Source organism: Argiope bruennichi, chromosome 10 (genome assembly GCF_947563725.1).
Source record: "Argiope bruennichi chromosome 10, qqArgBrue1.1, whole genome shotgun sequence".
NCBI lineage: Eukaryota > Metazoa > Arthropoda > Arachnida > Araneae > Araneidae > Argiope > Argiope bruennichi.
Genome location: NC_079160.1, coordinates 23,647,832 through 23,657,529, shown reverse-complemented (window position 1 = coordinate 23,657,529; position 9,698 = coordinate 23,647,832). Strand labels below are relative to the sequence as shown.

At 27.1% G+C, this 9,698-nt stretch overlaps 1 protein-coding gene across 1 annotated transcript in view; it reads right to left on the bottom strand.

The window, feature by feature from the left end:
• Positions 1–6,075: 6,075 nt before the first annotated feature.
• The window catches only part of LOC129989154 (uncharacterized), a 96,237-nt gene continuing 92,614 nt past the window's right edge, over positions 6,076–9,698 (bottom strand). The window contains exon 3 of the mRNA XM_056097504.1: positions 6,076–8,415. The gene's annotated coding sequence lies outside the window, so the exon portion shown is untranslated. The remainder of the gene's footprint in view (positions 8,416–9,698) is intronic.

Genomic DNA, 9,698 nt, shown 5'->3' with positions numbered 1-9,698 from the left:
ATTTCGAATTCTCATTAGAAGAAATTTTTGTTTATTTAATAAAATTTCTGTATATTAAACAAAAATGTTTCGATTTCTCATTAGAAAAACAGTTTTCTATTTATTTAATAAAATTTCTATATATCGAGCAAAACTTTTATCGGATGTGGTAATATAAAGAAAGGACGAAATCTGTACTAATAATAAAAGCAAATGAGTATTTGAGTATTGTTCGCTCTCAGATTCTAAAACCCTCTGGGCTTTTGCGCATGCGTCAGGATGTGTTTAGTTAATCAAAATAGGGGTGAAAGAAAAGATAAAAGGAGGAGATGTTTGCACTTAACAATAAGGTAAACTCGGATTATCCGCGAACTTGGAAGGCGTAAAATCAGAGAATAACTTGTAATATTGTCGGTACAAGTATTAATTTACAATAAAACATTTCAGAAAGATTTTTATTTGTTGTAAGGAACCTAAACAATAAATTGCGATGAATAAATGGAAAATTTCTGTTCTTAAAATTTTATCATTCGCTTTTTTATAAAATAATTAATTATAATTTCCTATATCAAAACACTATTTTCGTTATTGAATTTTTTGATAAAATAAATAGAAGTTTATTTCTGGACAAAAAAAAAAAAATAGGGAAATAATTTACAGAAATCATAGAACATCAATTTTCGTTCTTCAAAGAATACTATAAATAGAAATCATACCATATATTCACATAAATTTGAAGTTTACTTGTGCTCTTGGAAAAATGAGGCTTTGCTAGTGATCCTTTAAAAACATATATTCACATTTTGCTTTATCTTAATTTGATTGATATAAGTATTAGTTTCCAAGCAGACGATAAATTCTAAACATTTATTTATTTTTTTTCTCAAGCAAATTGGTTTTAAACAAAAATGTAAAAGATTATTTTTTTACCTGCAAACGATAGTTATTAGAAAACATCATAAAAATAAGAATAAATCATTAAATACACATACAATTCTTTTTTAATTCTTATCTATTTTCAGAACGTGTTCGTGTTAGATGACAAAATTTCAGCAAACGAAAAAAAAAAAAATCACTTATTTCGTGTCAAAAGTTATTCTATTTTATTCGATATCTGGTCAAATCTCTCTAATGGTGATTGAAAAATTCATTAATTCGATATCTTGATAAGTCGCTATCAAGAGATCAGACATTTTTTTGGCACCAAAATATCGTTTTCATTATAACGTGCGAGAATTCAATAAAACGACTTTTTTTTTTCCCCTTTAGCGCTATTACATTTTCGTAGCGGAACGACAGCTGGAAGTTTTCGCATTTCAGATTAGAAGAATATAAAATAATAAAATTCAGGAATGGCCATTAGTTGACGTGATATAGCCTCATTTTTGCGCTGATATATGGACCCCAAGATTTAATATTTTGATCTTAATTACCTTGTGGCCACATTTCGGTTGTTATAGACCATTACTATCTTTATCGTCGAGAAATCGAACCGTTAAACGAGTACATGGATTTTTTTTTCTAAAAATTTTGATCATTGTCATTAATTCTTTTTTTTTTTTTAGAGGGTGGGGTTAATTTACGGGAAAATTAACTGATTTCGAGCGAAATTTTAAATATGAAGATGGAAATAATAAGCTTGATATTTCAAAAAGAAAAGGCTATCTAAAATAAATTTTAAAGATTAATTAAACTTTTGGCATAAGACATTTTTCATCAATTTCATAATGCTTATTTAAAACGTCATATAATTGTAATGAGAGTCAATGTCTAATCAAAATCGTATAAGATTTGTAAAAAATAAATAAATAAATATTTCACTAATATGCATAATTTTATTTTAAATAAAAATTTAATATTTTAAATAAAAAAAATAGAAGAATAATTCAGAATTTTTTATAGTAATATGTAGAAATAGTAATACGTATGTATGTTCAGTTTTATAGTAAATATAGAAAAAAAAATTTATATAATAAATTGAACAACTTCAGAAAAGGATACTAGTTAAAAGAAAAGATAGGAGGTTTGGACCAGATATAAAAAATAAAAAATTCTGAATGAAATAGTTAATTATTATTAATTTTTTACTAAAGTAATCATTATAAATAATACATTTTATTTTTATTATTTTATTTTTTATTGTTTTTACTCGAGGACAATTGACCCATATAATTTATGTTAGGTTGATCCTAATATAAGGGTTAATTAAGTTTAATTAGGTTCTAAGTATAGTTAAAATTTCAGAAAGAAAATTCATTGAAGGTAACTATATGAAAGAATTAAATCTTGCTAATATTTTTTGGTTTTTAAACTATATTTATATATTAACACATAAAGAAACTTAAGAAATGAAGAATTAAATGAAGTCTGGTATATTTATATTGAATTTAGGGACAAAGAGATATAACTTTAGAATGGATGGTCTGAGACGTCTAATAACTGTAATTATAATTAAGATTCGCCCATGAGATATGCAAATTTTTAATCGAAGCAAAAGAAATTTAAAATTTTCAAATTAAAAGGGATGTAAGAAGGATTACAAATATAAAGTTTTGCTCTGCTTTAAGGTCCGGGGTGATTGAAAGGCCGAGCTGCTGCGACAAATAACATTGGGCACCACTGTCGACGCATAAAAGACCCTCTTTTGAACAGCATAGGCACAGATTCCTTATACAAAGGTACCTTGTTGTAAAGGCAGTATCTTGTGTGAATAAGAAAAAAAAAAACTATTAACTCTTTTACTAGCCTTTTGTTCCTGATCATGAAATCTACTTTAGACTGAACCATTGTATATATTTATTTTTTTCATTTATTTATTTATATTTTTCTCTTTTCTTTAAAATTCTTTTATTTTCTTTTTCTGTTTCCAAAATTTAAACTGTATCTTTGGTAAACTTTTTTATTTGCTAATTGTGTTTCAATGCTACTGCTACTGAGGAATATTAAGTAGGCTCTTCTGCTTGAGCCATTTAGACCTTCTCCACTTTTTCTTTTTATGCCTCCTCTTTTATGTTTTTTTTTTGTTTGTTTGTTTGTTTTCCTGGCTTTTTGATTTTCTTTGACTGTCTTTGCACCTAGTACACATGCGTATGAAAGATTTTTTTTTGAGTGGCTAGTTCTTTGATAAATATTTAAATTCTTTTTTTTTAATTGTGAGCTTTTTTACCAATTAGTTTTTTTACCAGTGTAACGCCACTTTTGGCCTACACCTAATCTCTAAATGTAATACTTTCTCGTATACGAAGTATTGAGGGAAATTTTCCGTTAGCCGGGCGCAAGTGAAAAATCGGCAAATGTAGAATTCCGCCAAATTTCTTATGCCAAATTCGCGTTTGGTTCACAATTGGCGACATTTGCGCCCGACTAACGGAAAAGTACCGTATTGAGTAATAGTCAAAAAATTTTAATTCCAGATTTTGACGAATCTCCACTTTTTAGACCTCCTTGAGTTCAAAAAACACATTTTTTTATTATGTCTGTATGTCTTTATTATGTCTGTTAATCTATGAATACGGTAGTTCAAAACCGCTTTGAGCTAGATCAATGAAATATTGGTATGTTGACAAATTTGCAAATTTCTATCAAAATCCAATCACAGGAAATCTATCTATTTGCCTGTTTGGTTGCAAATGAACTCGATAACTCCAAAGCGCAAACATCTAGGGAGAAAAAATTTAGTAAACAGGTGAAGAATCTAAAATATAGAATATTAACAAATTTTTAACCGAATATGTCAAACGGTTGACCGGTACGTACTTTCGCAAGCATATAAGAGCAATAACACATCAAATCAATGTCTGAAATCAATAAAATTCGATTAGTTATCTTGTGACTATAGCTGTAGTTCTAAGCCAAATTTTGGCGTCATTCGATCCGCAAAATTTAATAAAATTATATATTTGCAAGATAAATTAAATAAAAATGATAAATTCAAGCCAAAGGTCGATATTTCATAACTATTTTTTGCCAAAGCTATGCATTTGCGGCCTTACAAAAGATCCAAAAAACCCCGGGGGGGGGCACCTCGAAATAAGGGTGAGATACTTCCGGCATGGTGGTTGGATCTCGCCACCCTGGAGGGTACACTAATAGGTGGGGGATCTGACTCCTCCCATCGATGACTGGACGTACTTCCTTCGGGGAGGGTTGTACCGTGGCCGGTGATGGCCCTTAGGACTCAACCACATTTCCCGCCAATGTTGCTGTTGCGGCGGTCCGGTCATTCAGTTTTTATGGTTTAAATCCGTGTGCCTTCATGGCAGGCCGGAGAGTCTGATGCTGACTTACAAAAGATCCATAATTTTATACGGGGAGAAAGTGATGAGGTTTTAATTGAAAAGAATGCAAAAAAGTTTCGGGGAAACCTCTCTCATTGGTGTAATTTTTTATATCCATCAAGGAGATGAGAACCAACCTTAATAAGAGAAGCTTCTCATACTCCATCTGAGGAATCCCGAATGGGCAAGTTGGCAAAGGAAGTTGAAAACCTAACAAAAAAAAAATCCTCCGATAAGCTTAAAGGTCGGTTAAGTATTGCAGAAACAGGTCTTTTTGACAGAAGAGCATGAAGTCACAAACTCAAAAGGCGGACATAAGAGAAGAATCTGATAAATTAAGTAAAAAAACTGATACGGTAGGTAACTCAGGATAGTATAATATAAAATTACAATAATGCAATTTTAGTATGACGCACAAATTATTTGAATACTAATAGCATATATCGCTTTGAATGGGAACACTTACCACAGGCTGTTTGTTAATAGCGTGTACCATTCTTCAATTCAGGAATCCGAGATTATCACTTTGGAGGATTTTACTTCACAAAGGGATCATGCGCAGTGAACAAAACGAACAACGGAGCTCTTCGGTATACCTTGGCCTTCGTCTTGTTAGATGTGTTTTTTATGGGGCAGAGGGGGGTCCCGCTTTTCATATTAAACTGTATTACTTTATTTTAGGGCGAAATTATATTTATTATTCATGGAATTTCAAATTCAATTTTGAAGATTATCTGCCACTGCTACGCCATCTAATACCATTGATAATCCGGCCTTATTCTACTGCTAAATATAATGTCTATCTTGTGGAAACTGATTACTTATTGTTCAGATGGCTAGTTCAATGCGAATTATCTGCCGTTGATCATCGGCCTTTATTGTATAACCAAATAAAATATGAATGTTTTATCATACATCTTTTTCCTATTCCTTATATTCACCTGTTTCACACGAGTGCTTTGCAGTATTGCAAAAAAAAAAAAAAAAAAAAAAACACTATGTATTTTAGACTGCTTTTGTTGCTTGATGCTTGTTTGTTTTTTTGTCAGATTGATATTAAGATTTATATAGGGCTACAATAGTAATAAAAAAAGCATACCAAATTTCATTTATTCAAGTCCATGCGTTTCTAAATTATCGAATTTCTATTCATACGAATTCCCAGAGATTTGGTTCAAAATTTGAAATGGAATAAATATACCTATGTACGTTAAAACTATGCATTTATATATCTTGCTCTTTACATTTTTCAATTATCCATTTCACTTCATTCTTATACAGGCAGCCAATAAACTTCCAAAAAAAATTTATGTCAAGACTACAAACCAAATTTCATACATCAAGCTCAAAGCGTTACTGAATTAGCATGTTCACAGACTAAAAGTTTTAGAAATGTATTTTTCGTTTCATAGCGATGTGAAAAGTAGAAATTCGTCAAAAGCTTTTAATTTTTTAATGATTATAAATATCAGAAAATAAAGGTAAGAAAGAGCAACAAAAATACTGAGCGTTATAGAGAAAAAAATAGAATAGCAGAATTATCTTTCTCAGGACTGCTCACATATTTAAAATGCTGCATAATGAAATGCTTCATTTTTATTATTAGATATAAAAAAAAACCTATTATTCATTTCAAATTTCTTTTTAACTTAAAAATTGGCAACATCAATATAATAAAAAAAATACTCTTATTTTACACAATATAAAACTTTATTATCAATTTTATATCTAATCACCAAAATACAAACAATACAGGTAAATATTTTTTTTTCAAAGAAAAAAAAATCCGTAATATTTCTTTAAAAAAAATGTTAATGTACATTGCTGTTCTGTTTGTTTGATTTTAAAATACAATGATTTACAAAAATAGATAGATAAAAAAAAAAATCTCAACTAAAAATTCTAAAAATAAAACAAAAATATTCGTAAAATACATAAAATACAATAACAAAAAGAGAATGATTTTTTTTTCTGGAAATTTCATATGCACAAAAGCAGTTTCAGTTGGTAATAATCAAAATTGTAATCAAATGCAATTGTTTTCAAGAAAATTAATTAGAAATTTTTAAAAGACAACAGTAGTCTAAATTTTTTTCAATATTTCATTTATTTGTAAAAATAATTATTAAACAGGATTATATGCAAAAATTACGAGAAGTATACCATCATTTACAAATGACTGATATTTTTTTAGAAATACGGCATAAAAAACCATTATAATTAAAAAATAAAAATTATTTGTGATTACAAGATTAATTATAATTATTACATAAAAAAAAACTAAAATAAAATTTTATCTTACTGTATATTGTACAATGAAAAAAATTTTTTTTAAGTATTTGAGAAAATAGTTTTCATCCTTTATATGAAATATTAACTATTAACGTTTTAATCCGAATTATAAATAACTTTGAATGACAATTAAATTTTGAATCCCACACTTCTTGGCATACAGAATTTTAATAATAATAATAATAATTCTTTGCACAGTGGCGTTGTTGAAAATTGATAAAATCATTCTGAATTCAGACATTTCATTTGAATTTCTCAATTTAACAAATATGAGATGAATTTTTTGAACATTAATAAATGCTTCAATTTGTTTGTTTTTTAATGATAGACTCAGAAAAAATATTTTAAATAGAAGTGAAATCTTGAAATAGAAAAATTTAAGAAGCCCTTCTTTAATTCTAACAAAAAAAAATCCATTTTTATTTCTTAAAAGGATTAAAATACAAAAAAACAGCAGCCATTCAAAAAAAAAAAAAAAATCCACATTTAACCCTGCAACAAAATTAATAAAAAAAGAAAATCAATTTTACAATATTTTTTAAATCTCTCTTTACATAACATTATCACGCACTGGTAAAATAAAAGCAAATACATAAAATAAAACTGCACGATTTAAAGAAATCGCTATGAGCAGTTGATGTAATAAACAAATAAATATGCTTCAAATAACTTTAAAAAGGTAGAAATGAAGTGATTTAAGTATGATATTATGTTTGAGATCATTCGTATTGATGAAAATAAATAGCCGCTATCTGAATTATGCTGGTATATTTATGAATGCTTTTTGTACTTTCGAATGTAATTACTATAAAAAAAATGGATATGAAAAAACATAGATCATAAATAAGTAGGCCTCAAATGTTACTTAAAAAAACATTACAATCATGTGCATGTTAATCACAAACATTTGGACAGAAGTAACTTCTAAAATCTAGTCATAAGCGTTTAATGTAACAATGCTAAAAATAAAATTTAAAGAAAAAATGTCTTAATTAACATGATATCCTATTTGCACTTTTGATGTAATAGATTATTAACTTACATATAGAAAAATCTTTGGACTTATTAAATAAAAATCACACTTGTTTGTAAAAAAAAAAAAAAAGAATTAAATCTAAAGAACCACTTTGAAAATATTTCAGACACATAATTTAGCAAAAAACTACTTAAAACTTTCTAAAGGTTTTTCTATTAGAATCATCAAGTTCCATACTTTCTTAGAAAGAATTAGGAAAAATACAAATTAAACTACCACTAGAAAATATTATAGTATAACTATTATCGGAAGTTAAAAATGTTGAAACATGTGCGTTATTAGTTGTAAACAAATTTTCAGTTAATTTTGCGAACGTTTCATTTAAAGTAGTTTTAGCTCCAATAGATGGCAGTACGATAGTATAACTTGTGTCTACAACACAAAAATAACAAATGTCAGCTGATAAAAAATCTGACAGACACTTCTTATTTATCGTGATCTGTAAAAAACAATCTTTCCATTAATTCAGATAATGTATCGGATTTCAGATCTGTTTTAAATGGTTTAAATTAAAAGCTATTTTAAAGTAAGTGAATTTTAATCTATCTCCATTTCACTCCCAATTTAAACTGTATTACATTTGTAATTTCAAATACAATATTGAAAAGATATAATACAAATGCTCATACAAAACGAGTGGCTGTTCCATTTACTTTCCAAATCATAAAGAATAAATATTTTAATAATCTTACACAGAAAGAAAAATGGATAAGAAAATGCTATGATACAAAGAATGAAAAAATCAACGGATGAATTCAAATTATCATGATATTGCGAGTGGCGCTATCTGGCGGAGACGAGTAAAACGAGTCGTCTGTCAGCTTGAACAATCTGCAAAGGAAAAGAATCATAAATGAATACATTAAAAATGTCATCATAAAACAATAAAAATAAATAATAAATATGGCAAATATAATCATCCCGTTTCAAAAAAATCAATATTAAATAAAGAAATTATAAGCCACGTTATTAAAACTTTATATAGCTAGGAAATGTATATATAGCAAATTTAATGATTCATAAAATTTGAACACATTTTCCATCAAGAATTATATATCTGTTGCATTATTTTTACAAAATATGTAAAAAAAAAATTTAAAGATACAGAAATGGTTATCTCTCAAATAGAGAAACAGAAAACAAAACTCATTTTAAATAATAGCCATTAAAAAAAATGTACAACTTTTTTTTTACAAAAAAATATTACTTATTATTTATTTTATCAATCACGAAATTTAAATATACGCCTTTTAATCGTATTTAATTTTTTTCTTTCTTTGAAATTGTGTTAAAATTATTTTATAATAAACTGCATTAATTTTTAAGGACATTTTTTTTTCAACTCCAGATGCTTTAATATATGAAAAAAAAAATAATTTTGCTTCCTATTTAGACAAATTACGCTACAGAAAACGACATGGTGAAAGTTGCCAATGACTCTCATAATTTCACATAATTATATGCAATAATTCATAATTATTTTTAATGTTTTGATTTTAAAAGGTCTTCAAAAATCTTTGAAATAGAAAATAACACCTCTCAATAAACGCCTCACTTTTCAGTGGATTCCATTTTAAATTCTAAAAAATTGGTTATTTTATTGAAGGAAAAAAATTTACTTAATTACTGAATTGTTTCTTAGCAACCATTTGCTATATTTTGAAAAAAGTTGTAATCCTAAGCGTGAAACGTAATGTGTTTTTTCAAATAAAATGTCACAAAACCATTTTTACTTCTTTAAAACCCAGAATCCATTTACTGTTATGGGGGGGGGGGGGGAGTTGGTATCTGCCGCAAGGGGAAAAAAGTATATATATATATATATATATATATATATATATATATATATATATATATATATATATATATATATATATATATATATATATATATATATATATATATATATATATATATATATATATATATGACAGTGACAAAGAAACAAGGTGGGTAATTACTGAACTCGAAATTTTTTAATGCTTCAAAATAAATTTATTCTGTCTTGTCTAATTATTGTTTTTTTTTTCCCCCTCTAAAATTAACGAAAAATTTAGTGACTTTAGTCCACAGATATAGTCAGTAGAATACTCAGACTAGTCAGAATATTCTAC